The 24,351-nt window shown below is 43.3% G+C and overlaps 1 protein-coding gene across 2 annotated transcripts in view; it reads right to left on the bottom strand.

Annotated features, from left to right (window-relative positions):
* DSCAM (DS cell adhesion molecule) overlaps positions 1-24,351 on the bottom strand; it is a 699,778-nt gene that overhangs the window by 255,110 nt on the left and 420,317 nt on the right. The gene's annotated exons all lie outside the window — the stretch shown is intronic.

Below are 24,351 nucleotides of genomic sequence, written 5' to 3'. Positions count from 1 at the left end.
TTCTCTCTCTCTCTCTCTCTCTCTCTCTCTCTCTCTCTCTCCTGCTCTCTCTGCCCCTCCCCCACTCACTCTCTCTGTCTCTCTCAAAAATAAGTAAATAAAACTTAAAAAAATAATAAATGTTAGATTATAAATCAATAATACATAAAATATAAAGTTTGTGGAGACTTCCCAGGAAGGACCGTCTTAACCTGCTCATAATAACAGCCAACACCTGATGCTCGATTCTAAGACTAAGATCAATTCCTCCTGTAATCAGTGTCTTGGAAAACTCTGGGGTTACTTAACTGCTACCCCAACAATGATCAATCCCTACTTTTCATTGGGGGGGGGGGTGTACTCTCTACATCCCTAGACGTTTGTCTGTACAGCTCTACCTGTACCGAACCATCTACATTAAGAGATCAAATGTCAGTGCTGCTTTAAGAAGGATAGAGATAATTTTCCCTTTGAAAATGTAAGTACCTGGAGACAGTTTTACTGTTCTATTATAATCTGATGATAAGCCAAATAAGGGCAAAGCAGTAAACCCCAGAGTGAGCTGTGGCACCCCCATGGTGAATGACTGAGGATACCACCCCTGCCACCGTTACACCCTCCTATGGAATAGTCCACCACTGGATGCAAGGCTACTTGGGGGACAATGTGATCTTGTCTCTTTGGGAAAAGACGAAAAATGCCAAAAAATCACCTTCTTTTATTGTTTGTTGTCCTATGTTCATTTGAAACTTCCTTTGGTTTACTTTAATCAGAATTGACCAGGAGTCTTGACCTCAATAGTTGTAAGTCTCCAATATTTAAGTTCTGAACATAATGCCCACTAATTTCTTATAAGGACTACACTTTATCCATCGATCAGTTGTTCACATAAAATAAAAATGGCTTATGATTTCTTACGCAAGAAAGAGCAATTCAAAAGGGTGTGGGTAAGAAAAAAAAATCATGAAAGAAATACCAATCTAGAATAAGCTTTTTACAAGGACACAAATTGGGGCCACCCGGGTGGCTCAGTCGGTTGGGCGTCCGACTTCGGCTCAGGTCCTGATCTCACAGCCCATGAGTTCGGGCTCTGTGCTGACAGCTCAGAGCCTGGAGCCTGTTTCCGATTCTGTGTCTCCCTCTCTCTCTGCCCCTCCCCCACTCACACTCTGCCTCTCTCTGTCTCTCAAAACATAAATAAACATTAAAACAATAAAAATAAAAATAAATGAAAGGACACAAATTAACCGAAAAAACAGTATAGAAATCTTTAAGTAAAAAATTCACTTTTTAAACAACTTTATTTAGTTACATATTTTAAAATACACCACCAATACGCTATGTATTAGAATAGCTAGAAAATCAAATGCTCTGTTTTCTAGATATTTTTGCCTTATCCTCCCCTCTCCCCAGGGAAAGCAACTAAAAATACATTTTACCACTTTTCCTATGTCATCGCACACCAGCATTCCTTGCCAAGAGACATTGCGTATAGCCGAAACGTTTTTCTTGCAATAGATTTTGCATACTTACATAATGTTTTAATATCGAGCCTCTTTTAAGTACTGAGCCGTGGACAGAAAAGAGGAACCAAAAGCTAACGTACATAAATCTCGTCGCCTTTCTGACACAGGGTATTTTCATTAGAATTGGCAGGCCATCAGCGGTGGTAAAATGTAAGTGGGAGCACTCTGGGTAGCACAGCTCAGGAGTGCTGGAAAATGCGGAAGGGCCGCACAGCAGTGTGCGTTCATTACTCTGCTGACTCCTGAGAGGGCTCCATTCTCCAGGCACATTTAATTTAATCACTCACTCGCTCCTGTAATATCTCACTTTTTTTTTTTTTTTTTTACTCACTTAGCATGCTAAAGAAGACGGTTCAGACGTGCTGTTTCAGAAGAACTTGAACCTTGTTTGTTTTGAACCTTCCTGAGACGTTCGCAAGAAGAGGGAATTGACTTAATTACCGTACGTCATTTGAACCATCTCCGTCTCGCCCCTCATTTCTCATTGAAACCCGTTTCAAAAGCCATCGACATTTTAAAACAAAATAAAGACAAAAAACAGGAGCCTCTGACTAAGAGAGAGGCCCTGAAGACCCAGGGTCCTGGGGAACAGTCAGAACTCCCAAGATGCATGGCATTTTCAGGGGCAGCACACAGAGTCTCTGGAGCCCCAGATGTCTTGTCTCCATGGTGATAAGAAATCGTAACTGCTCCCTAACTTGCCAAGGCACACCGCTTCCTGCCTTACGTCATCAGAGCCTTCTGGGTCATACAGAATAAATGGTTCATTCACATCCCTAAATGGGATTGAAGAATGTGCTTCTGTTAAAATATTCCAACAGCAAGATACAAAATGCCGATGTCCATAAACTACACACACACACACAAACTCTCTCTCTGTCTCATCCACGCGCGCACACACACACACACACACACACACACACACACACATTTTACTACTCACATCTGTCCTGTAGCATACAACTGTGCAAAGCCAAAATTTTATAGGTAGTTTTCTCTCCCCTGGAAAGCTATTAGTGCTTTAGATTAAAACATTTCTAAAATACAGCACATACTTTTTGTCACGTCAAACGCATCGCGAATCAGTCGGTCAACTGAACAATAGTGAATGAGTTTTGGATTCCAGGTCGCCACTGTGGACATCAATTATGGAGGGGCGCTGCTGAGTTATTAGAGGGAGGTCTCAGTAGCTCTCTTGACTTCTCAACATGCACTAACCGGTTCCCAGATGTTTAAGCCCCTCGTTCTAATGGTTTATCTGCTCCTTCCTTTGCAACCGGGCAAAATGAGAATCATTACTTCTCTCTGCCCTCAATATCCTCGTCAATACATTCACAAAGTGATGCATTCAGTACGCTGAAAGGTAGAAACCAGACATAGTCCAGCTGTTAGAACTTGCCAGAAACTAAGAGTTAATGGGTCACGAGTAAGTGCTGGTGCGGTTCTCCAACGTTATTGACATGAGCTTGTACGTCAGCGCCGTGAACATAAACCCACAGCTTTGTACCAGTTGCGCGAGCTCAGCACAACACCTGGCAGGATATTTCTATCCAGAGACAAGACTAGCAACGAAAATGGGATGTCTGCACAACTGGGAGTGTCGTAGGAACACTCAGGGTGTAAGTCCACGGCCACACTCCTCCCGCTGCTGCTGTGCTGAATGGCGGAGTAGGCTCAGACAGCACCGGCTCCTGAGGTTCAGACACAATGCCTTCTTGAGCTTTCTATGTGAAAGCATCAGAGGCAGAAATTAAAACAGCAACAGTTCTAGAAACCCATTGGTCCAACTATGGGTAGCTGAAGATCTGAGCTGCAGAAAGCAGGCATACGTGACCTCCGGAAAAAAAGCGTATACAAGCTGATTCTAGGAAGACCGGAGCCGAATGGTCCACCGTTCTTCGTGCCAGCACTCTCCTGGGCTCTGGGAGTCCCAAACGGAGGGAGACACGGCCCCTGTCTTCAGGGCGCTTACGATCGAAAGAGATTTCAGTCTTAGGGTTGGACACATGGCAACAAGGTGAGAAAACAGGATGGGAGAGAGAAGTGTAATCGGGAAACCCGTCTCACCTTCATGAAGGTAACTACCAATAATACCCAGGGAGGAAACGTGTATTATTACCAGACCTATGTATTGTTACATATCCTTGCGGATTACTCGGACATAAATAATTAACCTTATATGTCCAAGCATCCTTTACCAACCTGCGTGTTCAATCTACTCAGCCATTTTTTTTTCTCATTCTTATAAAGAATCAAGTTAAAAGATCTTTTCCTTGGTACCAGGTAAAACAAGCTGACCCCCTGGAAAGACTTCTCATCGTGGAGGAGAAAAAAAAAAAAAAAAGGCTGGAGTCCCGAATCCAGTGGATCTGAATTCCAGACCTGTCCAAGTCACTTTCCAGCTGTGTGACCTCAGACAAGACACTCAGCCTCTTTAAACTTTGTCTATTAAAGACAGATGGTGAATAGTATCCTCTCTGTTCCAGTGTTGAAGTTTAGATTAACGCAAGGACGTCATCCAGCAGAGAGCCATGTATTACGTAGGGGATCTATAAAAGCAAGCGTAACGTTTGCTATTCTGTTCTGATAGGTCAGTCGTCAGTGGACAAGGTATGCACATAGCTGCCCAGGGCCATCGGCGTGCCTGAGCCAGACAGGGAAGAGCCCACGTGGACATGAACGTAATATTTAATTGTTCATTTATTTGCTAACTTATGTGAAGCAGCCTCATGTATCAGGAAAACATCAAAGTGGAAGCAACATGGCTGAGTTTTATGTCACAGTTCCGCCACTTGGAGCTGTGTCGCCACAGGCAAAACGTTTCCCAACCCCCTGTGAGACAGGTTGTATGTACCACAGGGTACGACCCAGGTGCAGAGAAACAGGACAAGGCTCTCAGAGTCGCTTCCTATGTCCCAGTGAGGGGCTGTAGGGAGAGGGAGGGCAATAGAGACACTGTGCTCAGAAATCCTTCTTGCAGTGGACTGGGACGTTCATGGAAGCTTGAGGTCTTCCTCCATAATCATTAGAATGTAATTTGAATAGGAATGTTTGCCGGTATATTTGTCAGTATCCGAACATAAGATGCATATTCCGAAGTTTTCCAAATTAACCATTCCTCACCTCTCGTATCTCATCTAATACAAGGCCCTTCCGTTCTGACTTCTAAAATAAATTCCAGAATGGTCCGCTTCCCTGTCTCTGCTAAACACCCCAGTCTGGGGCTCCCCACTTTCTCTGTTTCCATTCCTGCTCCTTTCAGCCTGCTCCCCACTCAGCATCCATGGTCATGCAGCGCAGTAGATTGGGTAGATGGTTTCGTGTTGACCAGGTCCCAGTAGGCCGAATTGTTCACGGTGGCCTACAATGCTTCAGGCTTTGATCATATTTCCAAAAGCCATTCGCCCCCTCTCTCCCTCTGCCACCATGCACCAGCCACCCTGTTCTCTTAGTCGCTCCACCTGAAGGGCCCTGAGCCTGTATCTCTACCTGGCTGGCCCCTTCTTATCTTTCTGGCCTCAGTTTCTAAATCAACTTCCCAACAATGCCAGCCCGCATTAACTTACCCCTCATCACTCACGCTCATGGGACTTGATTTTATCACATCGTGAGGCTGCCTTTTGTGAATTTCAGGTTGGCTTAGCTTTTCTCTCCTCCAACCAGAGTAGCAGAAACTTGATTTGTCTTGCTCAGTTTTTCATCTCCATTACACCAAGCTGCGCCTAGCTATGCTAGCTGAAAACATTTGTTCGAGAGATGGGTGATCAAACAGTCTATCACCACGTGTATACAGAATGTCTCTTCTTAAGCCTGGGCAACAAGAAAGCAAGCTGAAATACCTCCTTCTAGGTTTCAACGTGAAACTTCCTCATGTATAATACATAAAAACCAGTATTTCCCCCCTCCAGGAGAAACCATAATATATTCTTATATGAAAATGAGCATATTTTCGGATTTTGATATTAATTCCTCCTGCATTATGCTTTCTGGCTCTTTCCTATGCAGTCAGGCCGTTAAATCTTCAGTAGGGATGACACTATTTTCAGGGAGATTTTTTAAAGCGTATCTGATTTTTCACTTAGTCAGAAATATATCTTAGGGTTTTTTCCCTCTTTTTTTCCTTTTGCTATTGCAATCTGAACTGAGTTAATAGTAATTAAAAGAACAGATGGTCCCTCTAATAAGATGCCAAGTGGCAGAGTAAAACACAATGAAACTTTTCTCAGCTGTGCCTGCCACCTCCAATTGACAGCCAACTGTGTAATGAAACAGCTTCGTCCTGAGCCGTTTTCCTAACAGCCTCCAAGAAAGAAACGCAAGATTGAAATCTAAGTTCTAAGTATATGGCACTAGAAACGAGATGAGCCTCTAAATGAGGATCTCACATCTTTTAGTTTGAAACTTGAATTAGCATTAACTAAAACAGAAGTGGAAACAGAAAAAAAAAAAATATATATATATATAATCTATGGTAACCTTCAGGTTATCACTTTCTCTTAATCCAGATGTAGACTGAAACATAATCTAACTCTTCACCTGGGTCTGAGGTATGTCTGTTCTGTGACGTGACGGGTGGGGGCCAAGCTGTAATCAGAGGCAGGCGGGAAGGAGCAGCAGTTATTTCTTGAGCAGCTGGGTGGCCTGATAAAAAGGATTCTTCAAAGAAAACTATGTTGAAAGCCACATATAAGGGAAAGGAGGAGGCCCTTAAGGTAAGACTTCTACCCCGGTGTTATGGGTCGATGTGTGTCCCCTCCAAAATTCAGAACTTAAGTCCTAACCCCCAAGACCTCAGAACGTGACCTTATTTGGAAATAGGTTCGTTACAGGTGTAATTAGTTAAGATGGGGTCATACTGAGGGGCGCCTGGGGGGCTCAGTTGGTTAAGTGTCTGACTCTTGATTTCGGCTCCGGTCATGATCTCACGGTTCATAAGTTTGAGTCCCATATCAGGCTCCATACTGACAGCACGGAGGCTGCTTGGGATTCTCTCTCTCCCTCGCCCGGCCCCTCCCCTGCTCATGTGCTCTCTCTGTCTCTCTGTCTCTCTCTCCCAAAATAAATAAATAAAACTTAAAAAATAATTTTTAAAAGAGGTCAGGCTGAAGTAGGCGCACCCCTAATCCAATGTCACAGTTGTCATGAAAAAGTGGAAATTTAGACACAGAGACATCTGGGTATGCATACTAATCCGAATCAGAGCCAACAGCTATTACAAGCCTAGGAAGAACCACCACTGCTCTGAACATCCTGCATTTTGACCCACTTTGTTCTCACAACGACCTCATGAGGCAGGTATTATTCCCACTTTGCAGATGAGAAAAGTGAGGAACAGAGATTAAGTGGCTTGCCTGTGTTCACACAGCTTTTGGCATCCCACCAGCGTGATGCCCTGGTGTCCTGGCCGGGAGCTCACACGCTCAGGCGCCGTGCTCCCTGGCACTGGGTCACGGCCCCTGTGAGTCAGCAGGGCACAGCACCAGGGCCCATGGAACAGAAGTGACAAGCCCAGAATCATTTATTTTTTTTTTAATTTTTTTTAACATTTATTTATTTTTGAGACAGAGAGAGACAGAGCATGAACAGGGGAGGGGCAGAGAGAGAGGGAGACACAGAATCCAAAACAGGCTCCAGGCTCTGAGCCCTCAGCCCAGAGCCTGACGCGGGGCTCGAACTCGCGGACCGCGAGATCGTGACCTGAGCTGAAGTTGGACGCTTAACCGACTGAGCCACCCAGGCGCCCCAAGCCCAGAATCATTTAAGCTAAAGAATCGACAGGCCTTGACTGGGGAGAAGAATGCTCCAAGCCCTCCATCTGTGGTCCCGATGGGTGGGTGGGGGGTGGTGGCACCAGCAGGCAGAGAAGCTGGGCAGGGGTGTCTACTTTTAGGGAGGAGGTGCTGGGTCGCTTTGCTTGTGTGATGCAAGTCAAGCTGGGGACAGAGCTGCGGGGGTCAAGCTCTGCGTGTCAAGAAGCCCTTTTTGGGAACTGGTGTCCAGGACCCCCTGTGTGGGAGCGAAGGAAAAGGGCCAGCGAGACACAGCCCAGAGAAGGAGGGACAGAGACCCGGGAGGGTGTGGGATTATGAAAACCACGGCGGAGAGGACTTTCACAAAGGACTTTCATGTCAGCTGAGTCTCTTTTCCAGCATAAACTAGAATACCCACGTCACGTAAAAGGGCCTCGGTGTCCTATTCTGTGCAACAGGGCAGTAATACCTTCTGGAGAATATTGGGATGTTAAACAAGAGTGTCCGTTTAACATTTGCCTGCTAGCAAAAGGAATTCAGGAATAGCTGTAATCTGCAATAAAATATATTGATAACGTATCTCACCTGCCAGATCAATACAAACATTAAATATCTAGCTACAAGCAGTGAGTAATATATATAGTACACTTTAAGAACACTAAACATCGTTACCAAAGGGTATAACGGAATGATACTCGGGGAAATAAAGAGCATATCAAAGTCCAGCATCAGCAGCTTGATACTGCAAAGAATTCCATCTTCCACAAATGAAATTAACTGCATTAATTAATGAATGAAAATAATCGCATTAATTAATTAATTGCATTAATTAATTAACTAATGAAATTAATTGCATTTTGATTTCTGAACTGAATTCATTTAGAACTGTACAAAATCAATGTAGATTAAAACACGATGTGACTTTTTTTTTTATGCAGGAAACTAGAAAAAAATTAAAATATTTGATAATACTGGTCTTCACCCGTATTTGCACAGGTGAACGCGTATCTACGAGGAGGAGGTGAACTGGTGGAGTCTTGGTTTTTGGTAGGCACTCTGGTGGCGTGTTTCAAATTAAGAAATAACTGCATACTTGCTCTAGCAGCTGGACCCTTCAAGGAGCCTACCCCGTGGAAACACTCATACATGCACACACACCAAGGTACACATAAGAAGTGCACGGAGGCCTTGTTTAAAAATGAAAAGCCGTCGGGGCGCCTGGGTGGCGCAGTCACTTAAGCCACTGATTCTTTTTTTTTTTTTTTTTTTTTCAACATTTTTTATTTATTTTTGGGACAGAGAGAGACAGAGCATGAACGGGGGAGGGGCAGAGAGAGAGGGAGACACAGAATCAGAAACAGGCTCCAGGCTCCAAGCCATCAGCCCAGAGCCTGACGCGGGGCTCGAACTCACGGACCGCGAGATCGTGACCTGGCTGAAGTCGGACGCTTAACCGACTGCGCCACCCAGGCGCCCCGCCGCTGATTCTTGATTTCGGCTCAGGTCACGAGCTCCCGGTTCGTGGAACCCAGCCCCGAGTCGGGCTCTGTGCTGACATCACAGAGCCTGCTTGGAATTCTCTCTCTCCCTCTCTCTCCACCTCTCCCCCTCTCTCTCAAAATCAATTAACCGACTTTCAAAATATTTAAAAAAAAAATGAAAATGAGAAACGGTCAACAAACCTACATGCCAATCAGGGGGTGAGTCAAGTTAGGGTGTAGCCACGCTATGAAGCCACTGAAAAGACAGTAAGGTAAATGTATGCGTAGTGCAGGCTGAGATCTGCAAGACGTCCGATAAAGTGAGTACAGACCAACACACGATGTTCTGTACAAAAGGCCAGGAATGTGTGCATGTGCGTATAAATCAGTGGGTGTAAACGGACCGAGAGGAAGGTGTCAGAAGCCATCCACCAAAACGCTGGCCATAGCTGCCTGTGAAGTCACCTGTGGACGAGGGGAAGGGAAGGGAGAACGACAGGCTTTGCCCCACGGTCTCACGTACTTGAAAATGTCTAAAGAAGACTCTATTACTGCATTACTTGTGCGGCTGAAATTTATTTTGAAGAAGGTATCAGTCAGCATATGGACACAGCAGGCGTAGACCAAACTCATTTGAGCGGCACGGCAGAGGGGAAGGAGAGAAATCCAGGATAATATTGACGTTGGGAGTAAATGTGTCAGAGGATGGCCTTCTGTTTAGCATGGTTTTCGATCAGATCACATCTGCGCGTGCGTCACAGCAGAAGGGGGGCTCTCAATGTTGACCCTGGTCTTTGTAATCCTTCCCCTCTGCACACGCAACCCCACATCTCAGCCAGGATGGAGCGGACCTCCTGATTCCGGCCCACTTTGGTATCACGGAACTTCATACCTAAGTGCATTCAGTCTAGTCTTATGTGGGTTGGCACTGCCTCCCCCAAGGACAGAATAATCCTGAGGCAGGATAATCCCCACGTTTGCCTTTCTTCCCCTGCTGTGCCCCTTCACCTCGCACAGGGCTGGATTAAATACTTGTTTGGACACTGATGACACACTTATCTGGGATTTTCCCCCAAGACAGGCGCAGGACGTAGGGCGTCATATTGTCAGGATCTGCTAGGTTTACAAAATCGCCAGCAAGATATTCAAGGGGTCGTGAGGCTCCAGCTTGGACCTTGGGCTGTCTGGAAGAAATCACTTGGCCAGACAGGATGGCGCTGCTCCTGCACACAGGGCGAGAAGAATAAGCTAGCGACCCGGGGCTGGATTTGAGAAGCACAGGGTGATTCGGCATATATGTGTTTAAATTCTCGCAGAGCCATCTCACTAAGACACTTTTCTTATGTAAATAAAATTCTCTCAGTGAAATTCTCCTGCAGTTAAATGAGGCTCAATTATACACTACTAATTTCAGCCTGCGCCCTGCATTCTGACTGTATACCTAATTACCCTATTTAGTCTCTTAATGATCAGATCTTCGTTCTTGAGCAGATATTCAGGATGCCATGAATCTTTCCTCTAGTTAGATTCCTGGTTATTTTAAAGGAATAAATCCTTACAAAGAATAGAATTTGATTTTTTTAAAGGAATTCTTTTAAGGATCTTTATAAAGAGCCAACAAAGAAGCTTAGAAAACTTTAAATTGTATTTACTCATTTTTATGCTGGACGAAACAGTTTTGGGCCGTGACATCTAGGAGCAGAAATTTTGGTCGGGGAGAGAATCAAAACAAGTAAACAGACCAAGAAAATAATTACAAAAGGAGCTAAGTGCTCATAAGAGGATTAAGGCATGGAGGCTGAATTCACATGAAGAAAACTGCTGTTTAGGCAGGGCAGGGGGGGTGGTGGTTTCAGAAGAGACACCGCAGATGGGAGAGCAGGGCTGAGAACAAGGAAGACAGGAAAAACATGTGCAAAGGTCCTGAGGTAGGGAAATGATGGCATGTTCAGGGGACTGAAATAAGATACGTTTTGAAAATAGAATTGACCAGATGCAGACGTGGCCTGGATGCTGGGGTGAGGTCAAAGGTGACTCCTAGGTTCTGGAGAGGGGCATGGGATGGCCACAGAGGAAAGCCTTTGCTGGAAAGAAGAAGCCTTGGGGCATGGCACTGGTTGTTCGTGGGTGACTCGTTTTGGATTTCTGGGCATGGAAAGTGGCCCCCTTATAGACTGTGGGGAAAGGGAAGAATAAGAATGCCATGGGGTCTAACTCATGTTTGGAGAAGCGCACCAACCGTATTCCCTTTCCCACGAGATTTCTGACTCTGAGGCTGAAGGGAATGCATATTTCATGTTGATCATCTGCTGCAGTTGTGGCTATGTGATACAGTTCTCATTAAAAAGCAACATGTTCAGAAAGAAAAGAAAGAGCAGCAAGAACAAAGCATGGCACTTTGATCCACGGTGATGGTGCTTACGTGGTCTAACCGTGCTATGGACCCAAGTGGAATCGGAGTCCCTGGGCTTACTGCTGAAATGCCGTGAAAATTAATCATGGAGTTGGTCTGCCTCATGAATATGACATATGGCTACCAGAAAGAATTTTGAAAAATAGGAACCGTTAAAACTGAAAATAGACACGACGTTGTGGCCACTTAATATTACAGGGTAATGGTTCTTCCCATGGTGGGCAGTGACCTATTAACGGGCTGTGAAGTCAATTTCACGGACTGTAACTTTGTTTTTTAAAAATAAAATAGAGTAGACAGAACGAATTGGCATGCATCACAAACACGAGGCGTTAAGAACTTTATGAAAGCTTTGTTGGAGTTCACAGGCGCCCATATAAGATTGTGGATGTGTGTGTATACATCTGTGTGTATGCATGTGTCTTTGTGTGCTTATGTGCACACTGGGTTCCACTATAAAACGTATTTTTCACTGTGTACTTCTCACAGCGAGTCAAGAAAAAAAAATGTTTGAAGAGCACCACGCAGCACCTGGAGATCTGGCTGTTCTTTTTTTCCCACTAGGTTTCCCGCCTCTGGGCAAGTCTAATAGACTTCATATATTCGGGATTCTCAACATCTTCCTTTCACATATGCAGACTGCCAAGTGTGTGAAGGCCACAGACGTGGCTGCATTTACAGCAACAGTGGCAGACGAGGCAGCTGATATCATTTCTAAGCTGCATCACTTGAAGGTCTTGGATTATGTCTGTTTCTTGACAATGCACGAAGATGTCTACAGGAATTGCAAGGAGTGTACTGAGCTTTTGTGCAAATCTGTATGCAGGTAACATAGTTACAAAGCTCCCCCCTCCACACAATGGTAGAAATCGTGTCAGACACAGCGCCTAGTGTCACTCCCCCACCCCCAGACCCTCTTTGTTTTAAGTGGCCTGACCCATTGGGATTGGGTAGAGGCCAAACACGAGTTTCCATGTCCCAGAGCCTTCCACTGTGAGGCTAACTCCGTTCCCCAACTGGCTTCTCAAGACCCAGCTGATCGTGAAACCCATTGCCTGGCAAGCTCTTTTCTAACAAAACATTACTGATACAGTCACATAGCAATTGCCCATGACGCGCAGAGCTACAAATGGGGTTGAAGACAACCCTGTGACTAAAGGCTGTTGTTTGACTAAATTCCCATTGTTATAGGGAAAGAAAACCCACCACCATACAAAGCAGCGTGAAATAGTGCCAGCTGAATATACATACGTGTGGAGGTAAGCGAAGACTGAAAAATAACGTATCTGTAATTAATCAGGGTGGGACAGGAACCACTGCTGGGAAAGCTACAAGGGAAAGCCTCTGGAGGGTTCCCCTGACCTGCCCACCAGCTCTGTGCACCCAGCTTTCCTCTGCCATGATTCTCGGGGTGTTTTGTGGGCATGAATGCTCTCTGCTCCTCCTGCAACAATTTCTGATCTCCTTTTTCTTTTTCTTTTTCTTTTTTTTTTTTTTTAACATAGGAAAAGTAAGCCAGTGGCTAAGAGCCTCTGGAAGGCAATTGTATCTGGCCAGATTTTAATAGCATTGTTTCGCTTTCACTCTATGTTTTTTTTTGTATTTTTTTAATCTGAGATTTTTTATTAAGTTTTTAAATTGTAACTCCAATATAGTTATTGTACAATGTTATATTGGTTTAGGGGGAGAATACAGTCATTCATCACTTTCATACAACACCCGGTGCTCATCACAAGTGCCCTCCTTGATCCCCGTCACCTGTTTCCCCCATTCCCCTCCCCCACCTCCCCTCTGGTGACCATCAGATTGTTCTCTATAGTTAAGAGTCTGTTTCTTGGTTTGCCTCTCTCTCTCTCTCTCTCTCTCTTTTTTCCTTTGCTCATTTGTTTTGTTTCTTACATTCCACATAGGAGTGAAATTTATCTCTATATTTGCATGTGATACACAAAAACACACACACAGCTAATAATACTACTTAAAGACGGCAACGCACATTTGCTTTATGTTATATTGCTTTAAAAGAATATGAGTTACTTAGATAAATAATAGCGAAGATGACATTCAGTGACTGCAGAAATCATAAAGGTGGTTCGTGACTGACCAGAATTTGAGATGAACTGTGTATGCGTGATGCTTACAAGGAGGTGAGTTATATACACTGTTCCTTGGAGAAAAGGATGGCCAGAGAAATCTGGACTCACAGAGGGCCAGGCGAGCAGCAAAATGGGTGACCTGGGGAAGCACAGGGCGGACCCTCGGTGGAGGAACTTTGTGGTCACACCAGTGAGGTCATGAAGGGTACAGTAGGGCTTCCAGACGGCCGGGGGGGGGGGGGGGGTTGCTGCCAGAATAGCGGTAGATGATTTTCAGATTACGGGGCAAGAGGTAAACCCAAGCGAGGCAGAGGTCAAATTGTGGGCTGACTACGGGATGCTGCGGGGAGCAGAGCTGGGAAGATGTAAACGATGTCGCCAAAGCCAGGCAGCAAGACGGACGGCTGCTGGGGAAGCCAGAGGGCAGCACGAGCCCAGGGCAGAGACGGGGCAGCGGGCTCAGCTTCACGACGAGGGGTCCCTGGTTTACAAGGGACCAAGTCCTTTAGAGGAAGTCCTGGCCTCACAACGATTTATTTTCTTCTGACTTGCCCCTCCCCCCGTTGTGTCCTCAGTCCCTCATCCTCCTTCCGTCTTTTTGGGTAAATGAAGTATTTAAACGACCCACACAGACATAAAATGCTCCTCTATGTGCCCACTGCTCAGAATCGATCACTGTCAGCACTACTATTTGCTTTGTTTATTTTCATGAAAGAAATGACACTTTACAGAAAAAAGATAAATTCTTCTCTTTGTTCCCTCCCCTGCCCTATCTTTTTCTCCCCAAAAGTCACTGTTATCAGGAATCTAGCGTATGTGCTCTGTCCACAGATTTTATTCCATTACACACACATACATGCATGAACCAGATACCTATTGTTCTGTATCTTCTTTCCTTTTTCAAATTTGCATCAATAGCCTACTGTTTATCCCGGAAAAACTTGCTTTTTTCCACCCAACATTATGCTTCTGAAGCTTTCTCCAGGTTAATGCAGAGAAATCTAGTTCATTCTTTTTGAACGTAAGCATGACATCATATTGTAAAAATATAAGTCAGGCTAACCACTACGACTGAGCTCAGTGGAGACATGTATCTTTCCGTTTTATTCTTTTCATTGTTGTAGCCTCCGCGCCCGGGAACAGTGCGAGACACACACACAGTAGTTGCTCATTAAATACACGTCCAGTGAATGAAGGGATCCATCCACCGCACTACTTAATGGCCTCGGCGATGTCAATAGTCCGCTCTTACAGAAAGTCTCCTCAGACAACGTCTCACTAACGTGTCTTCCTACATATGTAATTACTGGGGAGAGAGGCTGTGTTTTCAATTTTCCTGGGTCCTCTGCAATGCCGTGTGACTTGAAGGGCCTGACGAGCCGCACCGTGGGCCACAGTTCTGGTTGAGAGGACTGGTGTTCCTGAGCCCACGGAGGAGGACGGGGTCAGAGTTCATGCTGTTGGGTTTACGAGGCATCTACTGCAGCCTTGGGTCAGGTTATGTCTTTCCTTGAAAAGTATAGTAGACATTTTTAAATGGATAAACTTTTACGAGAAAGGAGAGGTTGCATTATTCCAAATCATAAAATAAGCCTGAATAGAAAATAAGTGATTATCATGACTCACAGCCAGGAAGGGCGGGGGGGGGGGGGGGGAATCCTCTCTGGGCCGATGGGTATTGTTGTCAATACCAGCCTCGCTGCCTTAAAGCAGAGCTCCCTTCACCCAGGGCTCTCAGTGGTAACAAGGAGCTCAGGGTGGCTCCAGCCCTTACCGTCAGGCCAGGAGGGTACTGGATAAACGTTAATGCACATCACTGCCTAAAAGCAATATCATGCCCCATTAATTACACCCGTGGCAATGTACTCGCCTTCTAGATCCTAACAGGGAGCTTTTAGTTCGCCTTTCCTTGGGCCACCTCCCAGGCGAAGATAAATGAAATAAGGCCTTGGAAAAGGAATAAACCCTGGAATAGAACCTATTTATTTTTCATCGCAAAGCAACTCTTAATGGGTTTTGTAACCTCCTAGGAACAATTAAAAGGAAAATGGACCCAGGACCTTAAGTCTCTGCGAAGATTTTCAAATACTGAGCCTTCAGTTGGAGGCAACTGTAGAACATACGAGGCTCTTTCTGAGACGCGCTTTGAGCATGTGTAGGTGTCACTCCTTGCGGAGGCACTGGGGTAGTGAGGGGACTCCTTGCCCACCCCCTGCACTACCTGGAGAACATCTGGTGCCCCTGCTGGTCTGTCTGAGCCCCAGAGGCTCGCCCTGGGGGACCGGATGGAACCCACAAGAGCCCCAGAGGCTCGCCCTGGGGGACAGGACGGAACCCACAGGAGCCCCAGAGGCTCGCCCTGGGGGACAGGACGGAACCCACACGAGCCCCAGAGGCTCGCCCTGGGGGACAGGACGGAACCCACACGAGCCCCAGAGGCTCGCCCTGGGGGACAGGACTGAACCCATATGTGTTGGGAAACACTGTGTGGGAAGTGCTCTCAGAAACAAAACAGTGAATGCCTGTGGGATTTCTGCTACCTTAATACTGCCTCATAATGACATGTGATTTCCACTTTATTATTCTCTAACCAATTCCCATTTACTCTTTCTTGGGCTCTGATAGAAACTAGTGATCAGCAGAATTCTATTTTTTGATGGGGCCCTATCAGATTACTTCTCAGTTTAAAGTCTAAGCAATCAGGATTCTCAATTCCACACATATTTCTTTATTATTATTATTATTGCTACTACTATTATTATTTTAGGCTAGTCTAGTGAAGCAGTGTGAGTGGAGCAGGAACAAAGAAATCCGTAACTGCCTGTGATCAATTGTAAATACCACTGCACTCAGACCAGCCTTTTCATTATTATTTTTAATTGTTAAACAACCATCTAATGACCTTTCTTTTAAAATACTGAGGTAAAATCCCTCCTTGGGTTCATTTCAGTCATTTCTGCCATAAAAATATGGCATATTATTTACTTTTTTTAATACAATTTGTCATCAAATTGGTTTCCGTACAACACCCAGTGCTCATCCCAACAGGTGCCCTCCTCCCTGCCCATCACCCACTATGGCATATCATTTAGAATCTTCTTTTCCTGTTTTTCTTTCAAATAGTTTAATATGGTCGACAAATCGGGGCGCCTGGGTGGCTCAGCCGGTTAAGCGTCCGACTTCGGCTCAGGTCATGATCTCACGGCTGGTGAGTTCGAGCCCCGCGTCGGGCTCCGTGCTGATGGCTCAGAGCCTGGAGCTGCTTCAGATTCTGTGTCTCCCTCTCTCTCTGACCCTCCCCCGTTCATGCTCTGTCTCTCTCTGTCTCAAAAAGTAAATAAACGTTAAAAAAAAAATATGGTCGACAAGTCAAATGTGAGTTGTAGCAGGACTCCTTTCTGATGATGTAAAATATTAATTATTTTGAAATGCTTGCAGGTATAAGGAACTACAGATGGTGGGTCAATATAATATATATACTATAACATAACATATATAATATATAGTATAATATGATACAATATAATATATATATTATATATATAATAAATATATATACATATATATTTATATATATACAATAAAATATAATATATAGTATAATATGATACAATATAATATATATTATGTATATAATAAATATATATACATATATATTTATATATATACGATAAAATATAATATATAACATGACATATATATAACATATAGTATATGATTTATATTATATTATATTATATTATATTATATATTATAAACATCCATTTAAATGGGCAGCGGAGCTGTTAGATGAGGAAAATCCTTAGGGACCTATACATGAGGAGAGAAGCAAAGACTCAAGAGCAAAGATCTTGTTGATGCTGTGGGTGTTATGGGACATCTGCTCTCTCAGGGGACAACGAGGAAAGGAGAAGGTTTTAGTGCCACACAAGGTGAGGAAGCCTCTGCAGAAACTTAACCACCACCACCCCCCCCCCCCCCCCCCACCAAAAGGGCAGACTAGAAGAGCACGATTCTTAGCAAATGCCCTTGCTTACTCCTACCTGGGCTTTGGGTAGGAAACACGTCTAACCGCAGCACGATGCTTGCTCAGGTTTGGGGGCTAGATTTACACTATCTGCAGGGTCTAAGAAACGCCATGCCAAGAAATTAGCACAGAGTGACCCAGTTTCCAGAAGCAAAAGTCAATCTTCCCTGGAGAACTGAGCTACCAGGGCTGTTGAAACCCACTCCTCCATTCCACTCCTGAGCTCCCAATCCAAAACCACAGAACACATTAAAGAACAATTTACTGTAAGAAGAGTCAGAAGAAACGACAGGGACCCCAGACAGTGGAATAACAGGGTACAGATTACTCATTAGGTGTTTCTGAAATGTCTGCAGAAATACAAAATTGAATCGAGAATAAGAAAAAGAGGTAAGACATCATCAGAAAAGAGAAATTAGATAAAGAAAATAGAATGTTTAGAAATAAAAAGTAATCCTTGATATAAATATTTAGATAAGACGCAGTTAGGATCAGTGTACTGTAACATAAATCCAAAGAAACTACCCAAAATATTTCCTAAAGAGAAAAAGAAGCATTAATATGAATGAGAGGTATAAGAGCCTTGGAAGAGAGATGTTGGAGATCTACACGGCTATAGTCCAGAAAGAGGAAGCAGGACATCAATGGCAGACATCAATATTTGGAGAAAAAGACCTGACAACACCCCAGAATTGATCGGAACAGAGAGAATTTGCCAATAACACTCACTCTCCTGGGACTCCGAGGTGTGCTCCCAGGAAGGCCAGATACTCAAGGAACGAAGGAGAGCCCAACGGAATGTTGAGCAAAGGGGCTGGTGTGCATGGGTAACTCTAAACAAATAATGCCTGTATGAAGTGAAAACACTGGGCAATAGCCTGTAAGATGGGAGGGATGTTACAGGAGTTAGGGTGTTCTCAAGCCCTGTGTCATTCAGCACGAGGAAGGCCAGTAGCATTATATCTGCACCCAAAGGAAGGTAATCACTTTAGTCTGCTTATAATATGGATCCGCAAATGCCATCCCACCCGCGTCTTACCCTGGTAGGCATTGACTTACTATATGAGACACCAGAACAGGCTTAACAGTTTACAGAGAAGTTTTATGGCCGTTATTTCATTGAATCTTCGTTGCAAAACCATGGAAATAAATGCCATTTTAAGACACACACACACACCCCCTCTCCCATTCTCTCCCATCGATTACTTAAGCTGTGTTCTTTCAAAATATTTGATACAATTCTAAGAAATGTCAACTTTACATTTTGAGAAGTGTGTCCAATCTTACCAAGGCCTATTGGGATGCATTCCAATGCAAATGAAGCACAGAGTACGGTTGCATGCATTCATTGCTCTAAGGTAAGCAAATCTTTCTTTTTTCTTAAATTCTCTACATTTTCTTCCCACGTTTTCTCCCCTAGTAATTGTTTACAAATTCCATGTGGAACATGTTCATTTTATATTAGCTGATACAAGCTTTTCTCACAATAAATACAGTGTACAGTTAAACATCCTTTGCCATTCACACATCAGTGGAACACAACATGGTAAATCTACCCTTTCCTTCAATCTAATTCAACATGCGTTTCATCAAAGTAGGGTAGTCCTTTAAAAAGGATGAATGAAAATTCCTTGCATTTTAAGATAATTTGCTCTCTTCTTGAGAGAGTACAAAAGGGCTTTCTCCAACATAGATTTTACTCATTTTGATATCTTCTGATAAATTATTCTCATGCCATGCTGTGAAAACTTCAACTTGCCATTTGAGCAAGGATATAATAAAGTCGTTATAAATGTCTAGCATTGAAGCCATCTTTCTTTCATTTCTGGATATTAAACTTTAATTAGAGAATATCCTTTTAAGTAATTGATATTTTATAGAGAGAAATAGCATAAAATGAAGGCCATAAGGAAAAAGCTAATGTTACAAAAAAAGACATCTGACTGTTGGGTACTACTTTTTTCCTGGCTCAACCTAAGGATACCCACTGTATATAACAAATACCACAAAGGATTATACAAAAAGAGTGATGAGGTTCCATCACAGATATTTTAGCATTAATTTTTTCCAAGTATATTAAAACAATTCTTTGTTAAATTCCCGAAATCATTTTTAACCACGTGAACCAAGTTGATGAGGGTCTTAGCATCAAAACCATAGCCCAAGTGTCACCTTGATACAATGCTATTTTTGAATGAATAACATGAAAATGTTGACTTCACGTAAAAAACAAAACAAAAAAGCGTAGCTGAAGTGCAACAGTAATCTGTATTCAACTAACTCAGATTAATGAAAGGAATGAGAAAAGCATACCCTTAACTCTTGTTCTAAAAAGAAAATATAATGAGGTATAATCCCTGGATGAACAAGCCCTCCCAAAAAGGTCTTCTCCATGTGCACTGGCCAACCTTTTTGCCTACACAGTTTGCTATTCAACTGGCCCCACACACCTCACCCCACACGATGTTCACTAACACGAACCAAGTCCCCTCTGACTTCTCTGGCCCAATTTCCAATTCAGACCTTCTCGGGAGGCGTCTGAGGCTGATTTCAATATTCCATCCAAGCTCATAGTTTGTTCATTTTTTTCTCCACTCCATAGAAGTAAAGAATATGGAGTCTACCAGTCATCTGTGAGTGACCATTTTAGGAGGATCTGTAATAGCCAAGCAAGAGAAGACCATCTTCGTTTTCAAACTGACAGGTGCAGAAAGGAGATTTGAATAATTCATGGCAGGAAGACGGAAGGCCTTTGATGAGTTGATTGCCAGTGCCACTCGTTTTGTGTTTTGCCTTTGGCTTCATCTTTCAATATGGCGTCTGTGTTAGTTTCTTAGGGCAGCCATAACAAAGTACCAAAAACTGGGTGGTTTAAACCACACAGATTCCTTCTCTCCCATTTCTAGAGAACAAGAGTATGAAACCAAGTTGTCTGCAGGGCCATACTCCCTCCAAAGCTTCTAGACCGGGATCCTTCCTTACCTCTTCCAGGTCTAGTAGCCGTGTGCATTCCTTGGCTCACTGCCATCTAACTCCAGCCTCTACCGCTGTCTTCCCATGACCCTGTTCCCTCCGCGTCTGTGTCCAGTTTTCCCTCTTCTCACAAGGACACCAGTCATGCTGGATCAAGGGCCACCCTACTCCAGTCTGATTTCTTCTTAACTAATTACATCTTTAACGATCCGGTTTCGAGCATGGTCACATTCTGGGCTGCTGGCAAGTAAGGGCTTCAACGTTTACTTTTAGAGGACACAGTTTAAGCTATAACAGCGTCATCTCAAAGCAAGCTCACCTCTTCCCATCTCATGTACAACACAGTTAAAATAAGAGGGCACAAACTATACCCATAGTTCTTTACAAGGGAGGGAGATAGGGAGAGAGTTTCTCCTAAGAGAACAGCTTTATCATGGAAAATGACTTCAAGATTTATAGCAATTCCTATCAGATAGATCAAGTTGCATGAAATCACTGTAGTCTTGAACACACTCCACGGAGCATGGGTCACATCAGCAGTCACTGCTATATATAAGCAATGTGCATGCACATAGGCGCTCTTACCCTGGGTAGACCTTACAGCTTTTAGAACGAGCATCACCATTCAGATGAGCTTTATATAACAAGCAAATGTTATGTTAAAAAGTCTATGGGTGTATAAACACGAAACACAGAAATCTCGAGGGATGCTGAATTTTAGACAATGCACCCACTTCCTCTTTGAGAAAAGAATGCCATAGTTCTTAATACAAATTATAGGCAAAAAAAAGTACGGATAAGTGAGAACATGAAAGAACCCCCTGCTCAGTTTAATCAAATGAAATAACATGCCCGTGAGTGATTTCAAAGTACCACTACAAAGTATTCTAATTTTCTTTCTTTTGGGAGAAACACTTAATTTTGTTAGCTCGTACTGAGATTTCTTTCTCTCTCTCTCTTTCTCTCTCTCTCCAATGTTCATGCCTACTACAGAATTTTTCTCTAGGCAAGTGTGAGACTGACTACAATGTCAACGTAAGACATCCCCAGAACACATGCTTCTTACAAACTGGTGTCTGCTGATATCCCCCATAGTCCCTCACAGAGCATGGAATGTGTTCATTCAGTAAATACTTGCTTATCGATAGCATTTAGAGAAGCATATCATTCTACTGTTCCGTTGCTTTTACTGGAAGTTTCTTGCTACAAAAAAATTGAAGAATTGCTAACTCTATCATGTCACTTGGGTGGAGTGTTTGACTATAATGTGCATATCCTAAGAGTTGGAATGTGGCCTGGGTCATCTCAGAGAAAAGGAGCTGTGGGCAATCCCTTCCTCCCTCCCCTCTGATCCCACTCTGGCAGTGGATGCGCAGAGAAGGAAGTTTGGGCTGTGGGGACCAATACCTACTGAACAACCACCAGAGGATGAGTCCCCACCTCTTCACCACTCGTTTCAAAAGTGCTCTCCAATTGCCCTCATCTCCATGATGACATGTCGCCATCAAACATTCCATACCTATCCAAACCTCATAGTCGAACAGTGAATAAACAAGACAAATCCCTGATAACTAGTACTCTGCTTCTCTAACATGTAATCCTATTAATCCAATAATGAATGCTATTAATGCCATAAAAATGCCTGTCAGCAGGAAACAGTCATATATATGGCTCAAGACCCTAAAAATTATTTGTGTTCCTAGTGTGGATAAACACTACAGAGAAACAAGATTTGTAAGCATTTGGAAAGCACAAACACCCAGGAAACAGCCCCAAATGACAAGATCGGACAGTCGTCTATAAGCCATACCCTTCCTAAAATGGAATACATTTAAAATAGTTACAGGATGAGAGGCGCCTGGGGGGCTCGGTCGGTTGAATGTCCGTCTTTGGATCAGGTCATGATCTCATGGTTCGTGAATTCAAGCCTGGTGTCGGGCTCTGTGCTGACAGCTCAGAGTCTGGAACCTGCTTCGGATTCTGTCTCCCTCTCTCTGCCTCTCCCCCACTCATGCTCCATCTCTCTCTCTCTCTCTCAAAAATAAATAAACGTTAAAAAAATTCAGAATAGTTACAGGATGAGCGTGGATTAGAAAACAATATTCCTGTATGATATAAACTTGCAACTGTTTTTCTAAGAAACCACCCCAAGAAAACTTAGAAGGGAATAATCGCATGAATTTATTCTGAATATTCTTCTGAGTCGCAGAGAAGAACAGCACGCGAATTCTTGTAATGCCCCCAGTTCCAGGATGGAGACTGTGTTATGCATCATGACTCAAGGGAAAGGAGCAGCCATGTGTGGGTGGGAGAAGCCTCTGGGTCTACTCCAGACCAGGAGCTCCTTCCCTTGGCTCCCCCCAAGCTCCATGAAATGCAACCGTAGAGATGCTTCCCAGAAAGGATCATACAGCAACCTCATCGTGAATATGACCTCAGAAACAATGGTCCTGACTCTGTGAGGCTCTTAAAAACGTGACACAGGTGAAAAACAAAGTAAATACACACACGATAAGCACTGCCAGAAGCTTTTGCTCCTGAGATAGTATCGATGTTAGGTGAGCCACCAGGATAATTTTTAATAATGAAAAAATATTTTCAAAGTACAAACATTCGGGGCACCTGGGTGGCTCAGTTCGTTAAGCGACCAACTCCGAATTTCGGCTCAGGTTATGATCTTGTGGCAGTGAGATAGAGCCCTGCTCTGGGCTTGTGCTGGGCCTAAAATTGCTTGGGATTCTCTCTCTCCCTCTCTCTCTACCCCTCCCCTGTGTGCACATGCACACACTCTCTCTCTCTCTCAAAACGAATCTATAAGGAGCACCCAGGTGCCTCAGTTGGATGAACTGACTCTTGATTTCAGCTCAGGTCATGATCCCAGGGTCATGGGATTGAGCCCTGAATTGGGCTCCACACTGAGAGTAGAGCCTGCTGGGGATTCTCTCTCTCCCTCTGCGCCTCTCCCCTGCTCACAGTTTCACTTTCTCTCTAAAAAGTAAAAATAAAAACAAACAAATAAATAAAAACGTATATAAAAGTACAAACATTTAAAAGATAAGAAAATCTACCAGCCCAAAACCAAGCATTAAAAAGAGCCATGAGATGTCACATACGTACAGAACTGAACATTACTGCATTAGTTAGACATCACTCAAACTCTGCTTCCTGGACATCGAATGTAAGACCACATTTAAAGCACTCGATGTGTGGTTTTCTAACACCGACTTCAGATTATGACCGTTAAAGTCTTCTTGGATGAAAGGTTTAGGATACCTTCAAACCAAGTTCACATCCAGATAAATAATAATGTAGTAAGTAAACTGACTTCTCAATCTCACCCACTTCTGAAAGCCACATCCAAAGAACCCCTCATGTCTGAGAATCTCTCAGGACCCAAGCACACAGCATCTGGCAGAGTGGTAGTCCATAAATATTAGTTATAAGAGAAGTGAAAAATGAATGAATTTCCCCCAAGAAGTGAGCTGGAATCTAAATATAAAATGATACATTCCCAAGGCTTGGGAGTTTATATTTTTTCGGTGAAAACACAAAGAAAATTGCAGTCTGAGAAAAACTATTAAATGTATATCTTTATATGTATATATTTAAAATTCAAGGTATACAGGTATCCACATTTTCATAGATTTTTAAATTACATTTTTTTTCTGATTACAAATATAGGCACACTGTGAAAAATCTAAAAAATATAGAAACATTGAAGAATAAAACACAAATCCCTCATAATTCCATTACCAGTGGAATAGTTGGCTGCTACAGCTGACCATGATTAATATTTTTGCATAGCCCTTCTATTCTTTCTTCTACATATATTATGTACATCCAGATTATTAAGATTATATTGTTATTTAAATATCTTTCATGCAGTGTATTTTACTCAATATTTTTGTCATGTGTATACGCAATGGATATTGTATAAATATTACTAAATCATGACTTCCTATCACTAAAAGGTTTTAATACATCATTTTAAAACTGTGTAATAATCCATTGGGTGGATATACAATAATTAACCTATCTACTCTTGGGGGCTTCTAATATTTCACCATTATAATTAACATAAAATAAAACGCTCCACATAGATCTTTATC

This window comes from Panthera pardus, unplaced genomic scaffold (genome assembly GCF_024362965.1).
Source record: "Panthera pardus isolate Hobbes unplaced genomic scaffold, ASM2436296v1 HiC_scaffold_16, whole genome shotgun sequence".
Lineage (NCBI taxonomy): Eukaryota > Metazoa > Chordata > Mammalia > Carnivora > Felidae > Panthera > Panthera pardus.
Note: the sequence above shows the minus strand (reverse complement) of the source record. Positions and strands in the feature narration are given on the sequence as shown.